The sequence below is a fragment of the Cetorhinus maximus genome, chromosome 31, assembly GCF_964194155.1.
Source record: "Cetorhinus maximus chromosome 31, sCetMax3.hap1.1, whole genome shotgun sequence".
NCBI classification, from domain to species: domain Eukaryota; kingdom Metazoa; phylum Chordata; class Chondrichthyes; order Lamniformes; family Cetorhinidae; genus Cetorhinus; species Cetorhinus maximus.
In genome coordinates this window covers 18,192,066-18,210,444 of record NC_135909.1, presented here as the reverse complement: position 1 = coordinate 18,210,444, position 18,379 = coordinate 18,192,066, and the positions used below count along the sequence as shown (strand labels likewise).

General features: G+C 42.3%; 2 protein-coding genes and 2 non-coding genes across 4 annotated transcripts in view; 3 read left to right on the top strand and 1 right to left on the bottom strand.

Annotated features, from left to right (window-relative positions):
* The window catches only part of LOC144670280 (histone H2B 1.1-like), a 495,251-nt gene that overhangs the window by 123,632 nt on the left and 353,240 nt on the right, over positions 1 to 18,379 (top strand). The window lies entirely within an intron of this gene.
* The window catches only part of LOC144670308 (histone H2B-like), a 518,579-nt gene that overhangs the window by 315,544 nt on the left and 184,656 nt on the right, over positions 1 to 18,379 (bottom strand). The gene's annotated exons all lie outside the window — the stretch shown is intronic.
* trnar-ucu (transfer RNA arginine (anticodon UCU)) lies at positions 14,839 to 14,929 on the top strand. Its single transcript is given in 2 exon segments — positions 14,839 to 14,875; positions 14,894 to 14,929. It is a non-coding gene; the product is annotated as a tRNA-Arg (tRNA).
* trnap-cgg (transfer RNA proline (anticodon CGG)) lies at positions 17,900 to 17,989 on the top strand. Its single transcript is given in 2 exon segments — positions 17,900 to 17,935; positions 17,954 to 17,989. It is a non-coding gene; the product is annotated as a tRNA-Pro (tRNA).

Below are 18,379 nucleotides of genomic sequence, written 5' to 3'. Positions count from 1 at the left end.
TGTCACAGATCAAATCGATTAGTACAATTTGAGTTACACTTGCACACCCATCCAGTATCAGATTAAATGATTCATTATCTTTCCCAATTGTGTTCAAAGTGACAGATTTAATATTGGGCCAAAACTCCCACATATCGTTTGCTTAAGCCGACCACATTAGTGGCCTGTGGCTGTGCTGGAAATTTATTTACAATTAACCCAATCTTACAAACAGTCCCAGACACTAAAGGTTACACAATGAATTCTCTACTCACCCAGAGTACCAGTGAGCAATTATCAAACACATGTTCAGTGCCGGATGTTGAGAGACACAGACTGTTTACTGCACTCACTCACAATATTTCAGTGTGAGTGATACCAAATTATTCTGACACACCAATTATCCCACTGAGAGATTGTAGAAAGGGTTCAAGAGCCACAGAGAATAACAGGTGCTGACGGAAACAAATGGAAGTCTACATGCACATGCACATACACACACACGCATGCACATTGTTATGTAAGTTGGGAATCATATGTATATTTCAGTCCCTCATGCTATTTGTGAGCATGAGATTCATTCTGTATCTGCCAGTGGGATTAATTCTGTATCTGTCAGTGTCTGCTACTGTATGAAATTGTGGGATTCAATTGGTGTATTTCATTCACTTCCACATACAATACCAGTGAATGAAATATACCAATCGAATCCCACAATTTCATACAGTAGCAGACACTCACAGATACAGAATTAATCCCACTGATGATACAGAATGAATCTCATGCTCACAAACAGCATGAGGGACTGAAGGATTCATATGATTCCCAACCTACATACAATACAACAGGCAAAGAATGCCATCGACAGACCCAGAATTAAACCCAGACTCACACATTAGGAGAGCCTGACAGATATATATGATTGCCATGCTCATAAACATGAGACATTCAGATATAAAATCAGCCCCAATTTCTTTATAGTGCCAGAGAATGAAATGTGCAATATGGACTCTACACACATCTACTCCCCTATTGACAGACCAGAATGCCTGCCAAACTCATACACAGCTCCAGAGAATAACAAATGCAGACTGAAACTACACTCCCACGGAATGCAAGAGACATTCAGATTCATAATGGTTTCCACATTCACATACAGTAGCACTGACTGGCAAAGAGTGAAACACATGCACACTCACAAACCACCATCACCATTAAGAAATTCAGATTGAGTCCCGTTCAATACCAGAAAGTGACTGATCGAACACATCCGTTGCATACGTCCCATTCCACTGTCAGGCTCAAGGCGTGACCTAACACTCATGCAGTACCTGGAAATGCAAGATACAGGCTGACTATGACACAGATATATTGTACCAGGTATCGACAAATGCAGAACAAAACAAAAACAGAATTATATATTTCTCCCTTGTTGAAACTATGCTGCAGTTCTGCCGAAGGGCCATGAAGGCTCGAAACGTTGACTGATTTCTTCTCCGCCGATGCTGCCAGACTTGCTGAGTTTTTCCAGGTAATTCTGTTTTTGTTTTGTTTTGGATTTCCAGCATCCGCAGTAGCTTTTAGCTTTTTGTTTTTATCGACAAATGCAGAATGGATGCAACATTCACCTACAGTTTCACGGAGAATGTATCCACACTCACATACGGTAACCAAGACTGACAGGTCCAGCGTGCCTTTCACACAGCACCTGTGAGTAACAGACACAGAATGAATCCCACATTCACAAGTTGGATCAGAGAAGGGCCGATAAGAATGTATCTCACATTCACACACAACATATTGACGGCTCTAGCACAACATTATAATTACTGCTTGTATAGCAAAATATAATAAAAGGTCATATCCACCGCTAGTAATTCTAAGACCTTCTCTTCCCCTCTTAATATAATGTGAACAATTCTTGCCTGTTGTGTCCATCTCTGATCTGCAAACTTCGACCTAGCAGAGTGTGCTGACATCTACTGGCCAGAGCCTAGAACTGCAACAGAGCGGAGGGAATTAACATGAACTATTGGTGTTGCAGATTCAGGTCAATGTGAGGAAGTAGTGATGGGATGTGACAGGGTCGACATAGAGTTGTAAGTATTAAATCCAATAAAAAAATCAATATAACTTATTTCTCATGGAATCTGTAGAATGTGGGACTTGTTGTCGTCTTGAGCAGTTTTTGAGCACAGCTGTATTTAAGGGAAAGATAGGTAAGTACAGGAGGGAGAATGGATTTCATGGACCAGCAGATAATGGTACATGAAGTATTCTGGGTGGAGAATCTTGTGGAATAATGTACCAATTAGACCAGATGGCCCAATGAAGTATATTCTGGGTAGAATGAATACCGATTTCCAAAGTGTCTCAGAGACTGACAGATACATAATGAATCTCACACTCATAGTGCACCACAGACAACAATACAGACTGAATCATACACTCACACACATCCCTAGAGACTGACAGATACAAAATGACTCAGACATTCAAATTCTTTGCCAGAGGTATAGTGAGACAGAATGAATCCTACACTTAAATACATACAAGCTTAGAATAGTTGCAGCACAGCAAGAGGCCATTCGGCACTTCATGTCCGTGGTCTTTCTCCACCAGAGCCACTCAGCTACTTCTGATCCCCAGCCCTCTCACCACAGCCTGTCAAACCTTTTTTCTTCAGGTGCTTATCCAATTCCCTCTTGACAACCCCAAATTCTCATGTCTTTAGCATACTCTCAGGCAGTGAATTGCAGACCCTAATGGTTTCCTGCATTAAAAAAAAATCCTGATGCCTCCATTAGTACTTTTGCCAACCACCATAAATCGATGCCCACTGCCCACAGGATCATTTTATCATTATCTACATTGTCTAGAACACTTACTATTTCGAACACTTCTACCAAATCTCCTCACAGCTTTCTCTTTTCGAAGGAGAGTAACCACAACTTCTTCAATCTATCCATGTAACTAAAGCCCCTCATCCTTACAAACATTCTTATAAACCCTTTCTGCACTCTTCATAAAATCTTCACGTATTTCCAAAGGTTTGGTGCCGAAAATTAGGCTAATACTAGTGTCTGTGTGACATCTTTCTGAATCTGTGCAAGGGAGCCTGTATCTGTCTGATCTCACTTGGTGTGGGAGGAGTTGTAAGGATCAGGATAGGAACTGTCTGCACAGGCAGTCCTTTTCCATAGGCACACGTGTATGTTAGAGACCGACATGTACACCTCATATCCGACACAGACACAGTGCAAGGGCCAGGCAGACATAAAATTTATCCCACAGTAACAACCAATAATACAATGGAAATATAAAAGCAAAATATTCTGGATTCTGGAAATCTGAAATAAACACAGGAAACGCTGGAAATACACAGCAAATCTGGAAGTACCTCTGCCTTCAGGCCATGACACTTTGTTGGAACTTGGAACGGTGAGAAATGTGACAGATTTATGTAGAAATTGTCACTTAGGAATACAGAACTTGAGTATTCCTGAAAAAAAGAGACATGACGTCGATTTTTTTTATCTTTCCCTCTTCAGTGTTAATGGGATCCAAATCAGTTGGTGAAGCCGAAAGTAAGACACAGAGTTTGTATTTATCGAGAGATTTTATTTACTTGTTTAGTCTCACAGCTCTGCTGCTTCACAACCCTATTTCCCTGCTATCCCCTATGTATATGTGCTCAACGACAAATAGTACTTTATTTTCTTAAGCTAAGCAATGTAATTGATATTAAGTTAACAAACCTTAAATAACTCATTGAAAATACATTAACTTTCAGAGCAGATACAATTATACCAAATCTCAAAGGGAACAAAAACTTATACTGCATGAGAAGGGGTGCTGATTGGTTGACAAGTATTCACTGATTGGTAGAGGCTTTGCCACGGGAATGCAACAGGGAAGAGTTAACTGCCAAACTTTTGACTTATTTCAAACAGCCAAGTCGACTCTGATTGCTCCAGGCATTTCCCTGGGAAGGAATCAGGGAATGATTATCCACCAAGCTTTTCTTCAGTTGCAGGAAGTGCAATGCGTGGACATGTTCATTTTGCTTGCCAAGGTAGTGGCCTGTGTGTGAAGAAATGTATCCCTGAGCATGTGTAAGTGAGGCACACAGTGAGCTCAACAGATAATCTTCAATTGCTTGTTAGGAACTATGTATAATTTTTAATGAGTGTGTGTGTATATATATTTATATATATATATTTATATAATGTGTTTAGATAGATAGTGTGTGTGCATTTTTTGTGTCAGAAATGTAGAGTTGTTCCAGTTTCACAAGTTTTTTTTATAAATTAGCCTTGGGACTTAGAAGCCTGGGTGGATCCCTGACTGACAGGTCAGTAAAGGGGTTAGATGTTTAGTGATTTTGGGGAAAAAAGAAACACACAATAGAAAAAAAAACTGGGCTGCTGCCTACCGACAGTGTTCAAGTGACACAGAGACAGAGAAAGAGAGGGACGAGTTCAATGTGCATCAAAGAGTTAAGCAGGGATTTTTTAGGCTCTTGAGAAGAAAAAAGTACAAGGCTACTGGGACAATAGTTAACTGCAGAGTCAGTTATAGGACTCATTGTCGTGATCAGTTCGGTGGTGTTGCTACTGAAACAGTGAGTATAAAGTGCAGTTATTTTGGGTGAGATAAGTCTTGGTTGAGAAGGATCAAGTGAATGCTCAAGAATTCACCACAAGAAAACACTTTGCACGTGTGCCAGCCCCAAGCAAGAAGCCTTTGTGACAAGCCCGTGGTAACTCTTCACTGGTTTATCCATCTGTAAAGATATTGCTGGGCAAAGGAATATTGGGAAATTGAATCACCTTCTTTTGTTGGTATTGAGATCTTTCTGACTGTGTTGTCCGGTTGTTTTGATAAATATTTTATTCTTTGTGTTCAAAGTTCATGAGCAAATACCTGTGAATTTCTTAAGAAACTTTTCTCACATCCTACACATGTTGGGTTCTATCAAGCCAGGTTTCACTCCAGGAACTGACTTATCCAGTTTTACCATCAGCCGGATTGTAACAGATGTTCGTGTAATTCTTAGCACAATCAGGATTGGTCAGTTAGTATTGTCCTTCTGTGAATTCACATCCAATGTTGGACACTATGTTCTGAGCTTTTCAAGCAGGATCTTGGTGAGTATGCTCAGTACTTTGCCTGTTGTGAACAGCTGAAGGCCTAAGCTGTTTGATACGATCCAACAGCCATTGGGGCAAATGTCCACAGACGTCACATCACACTGACACTGAAACTCATACACAACATTAGTTATTTGTGTTGTTGGCAGAACATATTTTTAGTCTTGACAGCAGCATCCTGTTAGTGGAGAATGTCACTGGTGTTGCTACTGCATAGTAGCATTGTGAAACAGGTAGCTCTATTAGTTGTTCACGCTTTTGAGATACCTTAACCATTCCAGGGATATGTGAGGTAGACTGGACACTTTTCAGAACAGACTTTTCAGAACGGGCTTAGGCCCATTGTTGAGTTTGAGTGATATACAGTGAGCAATTATTTGATCAATGGAGCCATTATTCAGCAAGATAGCTTTGAAGTGCCTGATTTTGGCATCATGTTGCATGATTAGCAAATGGCCTGGTCCCTACCTATCAGTTTGCCGACAGGACCTACCTTATACCGCATGGAACTGTAGAAACCCCAACAGTGGCGGTGGGCTAGCAGGAGACAGTAGTAGAGAACGCATTGGCAGATTTCTCAAGTAGTACATTGAGGAAAGGGTCTCATTTGACTGGTCAATTTCAATGAGAATAGAGCAGGTTAGAGCACATTAAGGTGTCACAGGAATGTTTTACATGTAGCTGCAGATGCAGATATAGAAAATGTGTAATTTGTGTATCAGAAAAAGGAAAGGGATAGGATTTTAGGGGTCATTTCCTGAAGATACATTTCTCGTGGAAATTGGCAAAGATGTTTACAAGAGCTGGGCCTAGAGGGTGTCCCTTGGCAACATTATCTCTTTGGGCATACATGGTGCCATTAAAACTGAAATGAACTGCATGAGTTGCTGAGTTCATATGTTTATTGAATACAGATTCAGGCAATGGCAGTGAGACTAGATCATCATGAAATAATGACATGGTGCATATGTGAATGGCTTCCTTGAGTGGTACATTAATCAAGAGGCTAGCAAAGTTAAACAAGCAACAAGCACATGCAAACGCCATTGCTATCAATGTGCAAATCCTGTATGGGCTTCACAAAGGAGAAGAATCCCTTCACCGTGTATGTGGAAAACTCGCTCAGAACTGTTTGTAGCAACTCACTCAGCCATTTGGCCAATTCATGTTGTGAAGAATCAGTCAGAGATGAGATAGGATGTAAAGGAACATCACTTTTCTGTGTCTTTGGCAACCCATGCATACGTGCACACAGTGAACCATGAGGGCAAACCCTACCATATACTCCACCAGGCAGTTCATTACTCCACGTTCTCATTCCGTGATTGGACAACACTTAATAAACAATCACAATTGTGCTAAGGATTACACCTGCAGTGTGAACTAGGGAACACAGTTTATAAAATAATGGGTCCCCTATTTACGATGGAGATGAGGAGTAATTTATTTTCAGTGGATCATTGGCCTTTGAATTATCTTCCCCAGAGAGCAGTGCAGGCTCGATAATTGAATATATTCCAGGCTGAGCTGCACAGGTTCGACGAGGGAGTCAAGGGTTGTGGGAGACAGGCAGGAAAGTGGGGTTGAGGGCACAATCAGATCAGCCATGATCGTGTTTAATGGCAGAATAGGCTCGAAGGGCTGAATGACCTGCAGCTGCTCAAATCTCTAATGTTCTTCAAACTGTAACTTCTGTCCCCATTTTGACTCCTTTTTTTCAAATTTGGTTTTAACCTCATTTTTCTGTTGCGTTTGCTTTCGGGTGGCAGCTGCTCCTCATTTTTCCATTCGCACCTCTTTTCGACACATCTCACTTTTTTGTTACTTGTTCCTTTACCTCTCCCTTTTGCCTTGCAGCACCAATTCTTTCATCATTTAATCTCTCCTGCCATGTAGAGCTTCATCCATCCCCTCTGCCTCCACAGTCTCCCTTTCAGTGACTGTCCATTTGTTGGTAACAGCCTTCAGTGTTACCTTGTGTTACCTGCTAATCTTTTCTCATACACTCTCTGCTGTTCAAGTTTACTTTTTGAGCTCTCCTCTGTACTTCTTGTATTCTGCTTGGTTCCCTAATTTATTATGAATCTGACGTCTATCATCAGCCTGTTTTTGGATTTCCAGCAGAGCACAGGATGTGTAGTCAACAGCTCTCAGCTATCCCGTTATTACACTGAAATGAGCTGCCTGTTTAATTAAAGTTTTCGTTATTTAGAATGTTCTGTTCCTTCCTGCTTGTATCTTTGCTGTTGTCTCTCGGTTTAATTTACACAGCAGCTCATTCCCCCTCTACACCTAATCTCCACTTTCAACAAATCCACATTATAAACTCTTCACTCTGCAATTAACTTTTTCTGTGTTTGAGCTCCCAGGTCAATTGAGTTCTTGGTTGTAATTTCATTGTCCCACTTAATTTACCTGAAAGCAACGTTTGTGTTTGAATTATCAACTCATTTGTACTGTAATTATAATTTATATGAATTCCATCTTGCAACAAACTGGAAGTTTTCAATTTAAAATCTAGAGATGACTGACTTGTTGTGCAAAGACCTGTCTATTCGACTTAGTTCAATAAATCCTGTCCTGAACAGAATGCTTTATCCAGGCAATATCTCTACTTGGTCAACTGATGGTGCACGGAGCTCTCAGCTTTTACTCATTCATCTTCACGGGAGTTGATCCAGTTTCGATGTCAACTTGTTCGCTGGTGTCGATTTACTCGGATTCTTCGCCTGATTTCTCTCCTGTCCAAGGAAGTTCTCTGAGCAGAGTTCTCAATAATAACTGGACTATTCCTCACAGAATTTCAGCCTAAATGATTTTTGAACTATTTTATGAAAGAATTTAGTTTTGTACATTCCTCCCTAGCTCTCCTCATGGTTAGGCAGAAAGTGTTACTGCTGTGTTGGCAAGTAGACGACTAATTTATTTGAAAAATCATTGTGACAGGATTTTGGGTTTGAACAAGTCACAAACCTGGTGGTGATGCACTGTGGCCCCATCTGTCACGTGACCTGCCAGGGGATGACCTCATAATTGCCCCAGTCCTGTTGCTGTGGATTGGGCGATTTGTTAAAAACTTTCAGTGGGGCTGATTTGGTCGCATTTTCCTATGAAAGATAAGTGTATGTCCCCAAAACCCGTGCCAGAATTTGTATGTAACAAAGAAGGTTGATACTCCAGTACAGTATATCTTAATGCAAATAGGCTTATTGCAAGATATACCGTTTAGTACTGAGGGAGGGCTGCACTAATGTAAGTGCTGTCTTTAAATAATGATGATAAAACAAGGCCCTGCCCAACCTCTTATTTTATCCTAAGTGACCCCATGGCGCTGTGCCAAAGACACACGAGCAGTGGAGTTATTCCCCCGAGACTCAATCATCATCCCAAAGCATGTTCACATTGTTGTTTGTGGGTGTTTCCTGTGCAGAAATTAGCTGCCCCTTTCTGACAGAATGTGTCTGTTCATTTTTCCTGAATCAGTTTCAGTTTTGCTCCAGAAAACATGAAATCTGACTTCAAACTCAACTCAGGTGGGGCTCAAAATGATAAGAAATCCATCAGCAATGAAGGGTACAGGCGTTAATTGATCAGAGTGTGTGAGAGACTGTTATGACGTTGCAGAAGATATGGACCAAATCCTTGGTCGTGTTGTCACAAGGGTTTTGCAATTTGTATTTATTACGAGATGTGTGCACTGAATTCAGAAGCAACATGCCTGCCAGGACATTTAGAAATTTTAAAAAAATGATAATAATATCTTGTTAAAAATAAAAGATGTCAAGCGCATACATAAGACTACAAATAGCGCTATAACTCCTCAAGTTACTCATTAACTTGACCCCCTCAGTTACACACCCTTAAAGGTCCGAAATAGATTTTAGAATTAAAGTTACTCAGCAAGTTAACACAGTATCCTGGACAATGGAATGCCGTATGGCTTTTCTTCAACTCCCGTTTAGTTAGACAGCAGACTTACGCCAAAATGCTGGAGGCTTCATTGAGGCCATTTCACACACTCCTGTTAGATCTTACATGGCCTTTTTCAACATAACCTTTCATTCTTCTTTATATGTGTTTCTCTCTTCTTGATGTGTAAATTCTATAGACCCAGATATTGATGAAATTGTATCTTCTTCACAATATTAAAACACTCCCATGTCGCCACTATTTCCAGTAACCTTTGGGAAAAATAAACATGTTCCTTAGCTTTGCTTATCCGGCTAGTTGAAAACAGACTGAGATATCGTTGAAATCCAAATATCCCTTCATTTATCTAAAAATGCAAATTCCCTTCACACCTTACATGCTAATCTAGGTTCCATGTTTACTCATTAGCATGTCAAGCACCCAGCTTCTTTTGATGAGTTAAACTTGACTCCAAATGTAATTACATTACACACAGACAGACCCAATTATACTCACCCCATAAAATTACTTCGCAATAAACCAGAACATTATTATGAAACTGTTATATTTGCTTGACAGGAACTAATGCTTTCTGTGAAAAGCATTAATTTCAATAAATGAATATCCTCGGTGTACCACTGCTGGCTAATCCTAAGCAATAACTGGTGGGAGGTTTTTAAAGTGATGAAAGGTTTCCTAGCGCTCCTGAAGAAGCACAGTGATTTCTCTTGCTGCCCTGACATACATCCCTGACTCAATAACACCACCAAAAACAGCTGCACATAAAGAACTAACGGAAGGGTCAATGTTTAATATAGAAAACCATACCCATTCCAGATTTCCAAAAGGACACATTGATCTTCAGAAAACATTCTTCATCAACTCCAATATCTGATCATTGAGAAACAGGTGTCTCCTCCCGCTTGGCTTCATTATGTGCGGAAATTGGAATTGTCTTGTTTCACAAGCTCATGAAAGTACCTGGGAGCAGTTTACTGTGTTTCAATGAGAAATTGTATCTGATATTTAAAAAATGAATACAGAAAATGCTTGTAACATGGAGCATGTTTGTCCATCACAGGATTAATACAAGCTCACTTCTCCATCCAATGAATGAGGCAAGTCGAGATTGAAAGAATATTAACAGAGAGGAAAACAACTGCTTTCTAATTCTGCTCCCCTGCTGACTATTCCCAAAATCAACATGGAAGTGGGGCAATAGACCGATTTCAATTTCCAAATGCTGATCAAAGGATTGTCAGCTGGTAAAATGTGGGAAATGCATGTTGGAGAGGATAATTTTCTTCCTGCAGGATTTCCTGGGAGACGAGTTGTGTGTGGAATTATAGCTCAGCACTAGAGATTGTCAATGTTGAGAGAATAATGGGACCAACAAGTGATGACAGCTCATTTCAGTTCCTTCCAGATTTAGTTTTTCTCTATGAATTCGGGGTGGAGGAACAAAAGTAAAGTGTTCTTCCCCCAAGTTTGTCCTGCCATTTAATGAACTCATGACTGGTCTGTCTTTTTGCTCCATTTATCCCTCTTCATTTCATAATCCTTAAAACACTTAACAAACAAGAGCTATCGATGTCAGTTTGGAACTTTTCGGTTGACCCCCAGCGTTTACAGTTGTTTGGGGGAGGAAGTTTCTACCATCCTTTGTGTGAAGACGTACTTCCTGAAATTAACTTTGAAAGGCTTCATTCTGATTTAAAGGTTAAGCCCCCTTGTTAAGGGCACCACTCCAACCTCCGGCCCCAACCTCCCGTCGCAACAGAGGTAACAGTTTCCCTCTATCTACCCTGTCAAATCATTAACGCACGGTAAACATTTCAGTTGGATCACCCCTTAGTCTCTGATATTCACGGCATTACAATACTAGTGTTTACAATCTGTCCTCGTCATTTGAATCTGGTATCACTCTGATGAAATTCTGCTGCCCCCACTCCAAGGCCAATCTAACATCCCTTAGGTCTGTTGTCAGGAACAGAATGCATTGATCTAAACAGGGTTTTATACAACTGTAATATGATTCCCAATACTTCGTATTCTATTAGTCTTAGATATTATTTTTATCTTCCTGTCCACGAGCTTTTAATGATGTCTGTTCATCTCTCTTGGCTCCTCCACAGTTTCGAGAATCTCACCACAAAATTAAACAACCTCTTCTATATATTATAGGTTTAATTAGATGGCCCTTCACTTTAAAGCTTATTTGCTAAAACTTGCTCACTCACTGAACTTATCAAGAAAATGTCAAACTAAATGTGTTCCGCAAGAACAATGTTATTTTTTTCTGCTCCATCGCCATTAACTTTTCCAGCTGCTCTTTCAGCCACGGTAAATCTGGAGAATGAAAGGGAAGGAAAAGTCCTTCTCCTTTTCCTGAATCCTATTTGTTCATCATTCCAATAAAATCTGGGGAAAGGACTGTAATAGCTTACTATCAATTTTGATTAACTCTGAAATAGTCCATTGAAGAAATTTATTCTAGGTATTTGGCCTTCGCTGGTTTGGACAGCAATTATTGTCCATCCCTAATTGCCCTTGAGAATGTGGTGGTGACCTGCCTTCTTGAACCTCTGCAGTCTATGTGGTGTAGGTACGTCCCCAGTGCTGTCAGGAAGGGAGTTCTAGGATTTTTACCAGCGATATTGAAGGAACAGCAATATATTTCCAATTCATGGCTTGAAGGGGAATTTCCAGGTGGTGGTGTTCCCATCTTTCTGCTGACCATGCCCTTCTACATGGTAGTGGTCCAGGGTCTAGATGGTGCTGTCGAAGGAGTCTTGCTGAGTTCCTGCAGTGCACCTTGAACATGGTACACACTGCTGCTACTGTGCGTCGGTGGTGGAGGGAATGAATGTTTCTGGATGTGGTCTCCATCATGCGAGCTGCTTTGGCTTAGATGGTGTAAAGCTTCTTGGGTGGTGTGGGATCTGCACTCATCCAGGCAAGTGGGGAGCATTCAATCACACTCCTGACTTGTGCCTTGTAGATGGTAGACAGTCTTTGCGGAGCCTGGACGTGAGTTACTCGTCACACGATTCCTAGCCTCTGACCTGCTACTGAAGCCATAATATTTATATTGCTATTCCAGTTCAGTTTCTTGTCAATGGTAACTCCCAGGATGCTGATAGTAGGGGATTCAGTGATGCTAATGCCAGTGAACATCAAGGTAATAGTTGGATTCTTACTTTTTGGAGATGATTATTGCCTGACACTTGTGTGGCGCAAATGTTACTTGACAGTTGTCATCTCCAGTGAGACATTGGCAACCATCCGATTCCAGGCCTTTTTTATTTGAAACCTACTCAAACAGGAAGAAACAATAACTAAAAATATCCAATAACTTGATTCGAACCCACGTGTGAAAAGCACAATGGTTTCACAATCCCTCATCTTAACATCCCCTCAGACCCGATCCTAGCTTTAAGTCATGGCCTCGTATCCTTTTTTCCAGCCGTGAAGAGTTAGCAAGAACGTTCTGAAAGTGCAGCAAGGTGTGCAATGTTGGAAATGCGGCTCCAGTAAGCAGGAAAAAAATGTATCACGTCAAGTCAGGAACTGTTTGGAATGGAGCAGTGTGAAACATTTCTCCACGATTTATTTTTTATCTAATCATTGGTTTTCAAACATTCCATCAATGGGAAAAATATCGCTTAATGTGTATAAGAAATGAATACCTGGGCTGATATTAAATACATCGGCTAATCTTAAATATCTGTGCTAAATCTCCCCTTAACATTCTCTCCGATAAGAGCATCTCCAGTTTGTATTTTTCAGTCCATCCACATATGGAATCCCTCACCACTGATCCAATTCCAGAAAATTTCCACTGCATGCTCTCCAAGGACTTGATGTTGTTCCTAAACCGCTCACCAAGATCTTATATTCCACATTACAACGTGTTACCCCTCCAATTCTTTGAATCCTATCTATCCGCGTTATTTTTATAAACTTAGCTAATGATTCCTTATAGATGAAGGCAGGCTTCCTTCAACATTAATCTCCTTAAAGATTTGGAAAAATGACCTTCCAATCTCCAATGAATAAATCCTAATGAAATTCTCCAGTCAGCCCATGAACAGCCCGCCCCCTTCATTCCACTTATTGTTACTTTTATTTTCACTGATCCCACTTCTTCAGCACAAATGCTTCGCTCCTCTCCTTTAAACCCTCTTCAATAAGAGGGCACAAATCCTCCATCGACAATTTGCAAATGACTTCTTTAACATATAACTCGTGTTAAAGAAGAGATACGAGAAGGTCTGGCTGTGCTAAATGTTGATAAGTCAGTGGGACCAGAGGAATGCATCTGAAAACGCTGAGGGCTGTAATAGTGGAAACTGTGGAGGTATTGGACTGAATCTACTGAATATTATTTACTTTTTTACAGTTACAAACCACTTTGTTACTCTAGGATGCAGAAATGAATAAAAGTGAATCAGTGATGAACAGATTCTGACATCCCACATTTCCATTTAATTTTACATGGAGCAACTTGTCCTCAGTGTAAGTGTGTTGCTCTAAGAATGAGATCACCACGTCCTGGGAATATAGCAGCAATCCCACCAAGGTCTGAACTGCAACCTTGAAACTCAGTGCAAGCTTGTCACCATCCTCTCCGAATCTGGTCACCACCTCAAGCCCAACATTCAGCTTGGGTGGGCAAACAAAACAACCTGATTCCCCTCGTCCTCCAACGCAAACTGAACTCCAGAGGTGAGGTGAGAGTGACTGCCCTTGACATCAAGGCAGCTTTTGACTGTGTGGCATTATGGATCCCCAGCAAAACTGGAGACAGTGGGAATCGGAGGCGAGGGGTGGGGAGCTCTCTGCTGGTTGGAGTCATACCCAGCACAAAGAAAGATGATTGTGATTGTGGAGATCAATCATCCCAGTTCCAGGACATCACTGTGGGAGTTCCTCGGTGTGGTGCCCTAGGCCCAACCATCTTCAGCTGCTTCACCAGTGACCTTCCTTCCAGCAGAATTGGGAATGTTCGCTGATGTTTGCTCAATGTTCGTTACCATTTTCAACACCTCCGATACTGAAGCAGACCATGTCCAAATCATCACCCACCCTGTGTCCAGAAGACACGGGACTGCAAAGAATTCTAAGAAATCTCCTCTCAAAATCCTCGTCTCCAAGGTAAATATCCCCTACCGCTACAATGTATCGAGGTAATTTAAGTTCCTCGCTGCGAAATATTCTCGTTAAACTTTATTGCTTCCTCTTCAATGCATTCACATCTTTCCTAAAGTGTGATACCCGGAACTGGGCGCAATGCTCCAGCTGTGGCCGAAATACTGTCTTTCCCAAGTTCAAAACAACCGCTTTGCTCTTGTAATCTATGCTCCCATTCATAAAGCCGAGGATATGGTATGCTTCATGAACGATTCTTTCAACCTGCACTGCCTCCTTCAATAATTTATGCAGATGTACATCATTTCCCGCTGTTCCGGCACCGTCTTTGAAATTGTAAACTTTATTTTGTCTTTTCCCCCGTGTTCTTCCGACCAAAATGAATCATTTCACCCTTCTCTGCAAAACAATTCAGCCGCCCTATTTTCCAACCTGAATATGTCCTTTTGAAGGAAATTGCTCTTTCACTCGAATTTCTATCGCTCTTTTCACAACCACAGGACGTCCAAAACACTTCACAGGCAATGAGTGCTCTTGAAATGTTGTCATTGTTCAAACGTAGGAAATTGCTGACCGTGTGAACGTTTTGTTCTACAATGTCATAAATTCCCTTATATGGAATAGGAAATGAGTAGTACATGAGCTGGGCTCTGTGGCGCAACGGATAGCGTGTTGGACTTCTAACTGCTGCTCTATAAGAGATTCAAAGGTTGTGGGTTCGAGTCCCACCAGAGTCGATTTTTAAATAAAAGCAAATCAGCAACTGGTTCATCAGAGAAGGGAAACTGCCATCACCAACCCCTCTCTGTACAGGTGAATCCAGTCACACCCCACTTTCCAATCTGAACCACTTAACAGAAGAAAACTCGCCACCGAGTAGTGAAACAGTTGGCAAAAAGAGTAGAGCCGCTTCGCCGCTAGAAGGATACAGAATTGGCTGAGTGGCAGGAAACAGAGATTGGTGGTAAATGGTTTTTTTTCGGCCTGGCGAAAGGGTTGGGACCTTTGCTGTTCCTGATAATTATCAATGACCTTTGTGCCCAGGACACAATGTCAAAGTTTGCGGAGGATACAAAGTTTGGAAACATTGTGGAGAGTGTGCAGGATAGTGTAGAACTTCAAATGGACTTGGACCTGTTGGTCGAAGTGGGGAGACAGGTGGCAGATGAAGTTCAATGGACTGAGGTTTGGTAGGAAGAACTTGGAAAGACAATATAAAATGAAGGGTACAACTCTAAGGGAGGTGGAGAAGCAGTGGGACTTGGGTGTTTATGTACGTAAATCATTGAAGGTGGTAGGACATTTAAACCCAGCGGCAGAGTCATGGAACGAAAGTACATGGCCTCTTTTTACAATATTAACTGCCATATTCTGGTCGTTTAAATATCGAGTCATTGACTGTGCGGGAGAGAATAGATGACTCACTGGGTGAGCTAGTGACTGAATGAATGGTTAGGTGAGTGACGTGTGTAGCGAGATAGCTGGCTGAGTGAATGAGTTTGGTGGGTGAGTGCGTAGGTGGGTCTGAACGTTTAAGTGCGTGACCGCGTCAACATACAGGTTGGGAGCCAGTCAGGAGATCCGCGGAGAGGTCAGGTGGTCGGATCGGGGCGACTGAGTATTCGGTTGCGCAGTAACCCAGGTGATAGACCAGAATTTAAACTGTTTAACCTTTCCTGGGCATCTAGTAAGCTAATTGTTTGGGATCTGTCCCAAGTTTCTGACTCTAGTTCAGAGTCGGAGGCATTCGAGGAGGGTCCACGGCAGGAGGGGTAAATGTAAACTTCCCGGGAAGTTCTCACGTTGGTCCACATGGGAAAGACCTTTTGGCTGAGTTTGTTGACACCTGAACAGCAGAGAGCACGCGCTCCACACGTGGAGTTTCAGTGTCTGTGACGTCAAAGCCAGTGACGCTCCAGGTCACTTTCGGCAGCGGAGATGGTGCAGATCAAACTCAGCCCGAAATGAACACTGTTTTTGCTGTGTTCCGCTCGCTGGACCACTCCCGAGCCGGAATTCAGTCTATAAATGTTTATAAATATTTCTTCAAGTGCATGTTGGTCCCGCAGATGGTGAGACTGGAGAATTAATAATGGAAAACAAGGAACTGGTAGAACTGTTGAACGGGTATTTTGTTTCTGCCTTCACTGTAGAAGAAGGACATTTAGAGTGTACAGAGCGATTTAGATTGGCTGGGTGAGTAGACAATAATTGGCAGATGCAGTATAACTTGGGAAAATGTGAATTTGTCCACTTTGGCAGGAAGAATTTAAAAGCAGTACATCATGTGACTGGAGAAATGCTGCAGAACTCTACAGTGCAGAGGGTTCTGGGGGTCCCGGTTCATGAGCCTCAAAAAGTTGGTGTAGAGATGCAGCAAGTGATTAAGAAGGCGAATGGAACGTTGGCGTTTATTACAGAAGGAATCGAATATAAAATTATGGAAGTTTCCCCACAGTCATACAGGGCGTTGGTGAGACAGCATCTGGTGAACTGTGGACAGTCTTATTCTCCTTAATTAAGAAAGGATATCATTGCATTACAGCAGGTCAGAGAAGATTCAGTCGACTGGTTCCTGGAATGCAAGGGTTTTCTTTTGAGGAAAGGTTGAGGAGGTTGGGCCTATACCCATTAGAGTTTTGAAGAATGGGAGATGATCTTATTGAAAGATATAAAATCCTGAGGGGACTTGACAGGGCGGCTGCTGAGACTATGTTTCCTTTTGTGGGGGACTCTACAATCAGGTGACTCAGTTTAAAAATATCGGGCTCTCCCATTTCAGACTGACAGAAGGTAATATATTTGTTTCTCTCTCTCAGTGGGACATTGATCTGTGGATTTCTCTTCCCCAGAGAGCAGTGGAGGTTGGGTCATTGATAATGTTCAAGGCTGAAGTGGAGATATTTTTGACAAAAGAATGAGTAAAGAATTATTGGGGGCAGACAGGAAAGTGGAGTTGCGGCCATATTCAGATCAGCCATGCTGGAGCACCTTCGAGGGGCTGAATGGCCTCTTGCTGCTCCTGATTTTCGTGTTATTGTTCTTGTGTGCCTCTCTCGGCACTGCTGTCCCTGTCCTGCTCACCGTCTCGCTTGCCGGACTGCTCGGCGCCTCAGTAACCTCCCGTTCTCCGGCCTGCTCCCTACCCCTCACCGCCTCACTTGCTGTTCTGCTTGTCACCATCTCCTCAGTTCTTCTGGTGAGATGAGCGGCGACAGGGGTCAGGACGGAGGTGCCGAATGGGAGGTGAGCGGCTTGGTAGTCGGGTAGCGAGCGGTGCGGCATAAGGGTTGGCGTGTAGCGCAGCGAGCGAGGCGGCGAGGGCCTGGGGTCAGGGCACCTGGCATTCGGGAGCAGGGGAGTGAGTGGGAGGCAGCCAGTGGGCGACGGTCAACGGCTGAACAACGAGGACGTCAGCGGTGGGAGGAAGGGCGCACGCACCGGCAGACTGAGTGGGTACCGATTTCCTGTTCCAGCTCGGTGTCAGGAGTTACAGTGTAAAACTGATCACAATTCTAGCATTGCTGAGTTCTGATGAAACGGCATCGACCTGAAAGGTGAACACTCTTTCACTGTCCACACTGCTGCCTGCCATGAGGTGCAATTCTTAATTGTTTTCTGGTGTTACGACAGGAATCCAAAAGGAGTGTTGAGGCACTCTGGAGGACAATGAATACACATAGCGGTTATCTCGCTTACCTGTGGCAGGCTCGTTGGTCTAGAGGTATGATTCTCGCTTCGGGATTTTCGTTAAATGATCGTGCGAGAGGTCCCGGGTTCAAATCCCGGACGAGCTCTCTTGTGGTACCGCTTGTGATGCATATTTCTTTACAAGCGAAAAGGCGGGTTTTACTTAAACCCGGCCGAGTTTTTAGGACCTGCGAAGTCATTATAACGAAATTATCACTGCAAAACACGTGGAGTAAATGAAGAAACTGTTGCTCATGTAATCGGATGGTTAATTTATCCTAATAAGAGAATGAGTTAATTTATCCCAAGAAGAGAATGAGTGTAACTGAAACTTGAGATTTCTTGCCGTCTCCATGGATACTGCCTGGGCCTAGACACTGCCTGGTGTATTTCTTCAATGTTCTCTTTTACCCAGAGCGCTCTGAAAGAATGGCTGATATCTTTTTGGTGCCAATGAATGTCTATATTGGCTGAGTTATATACATACAGTTACATTA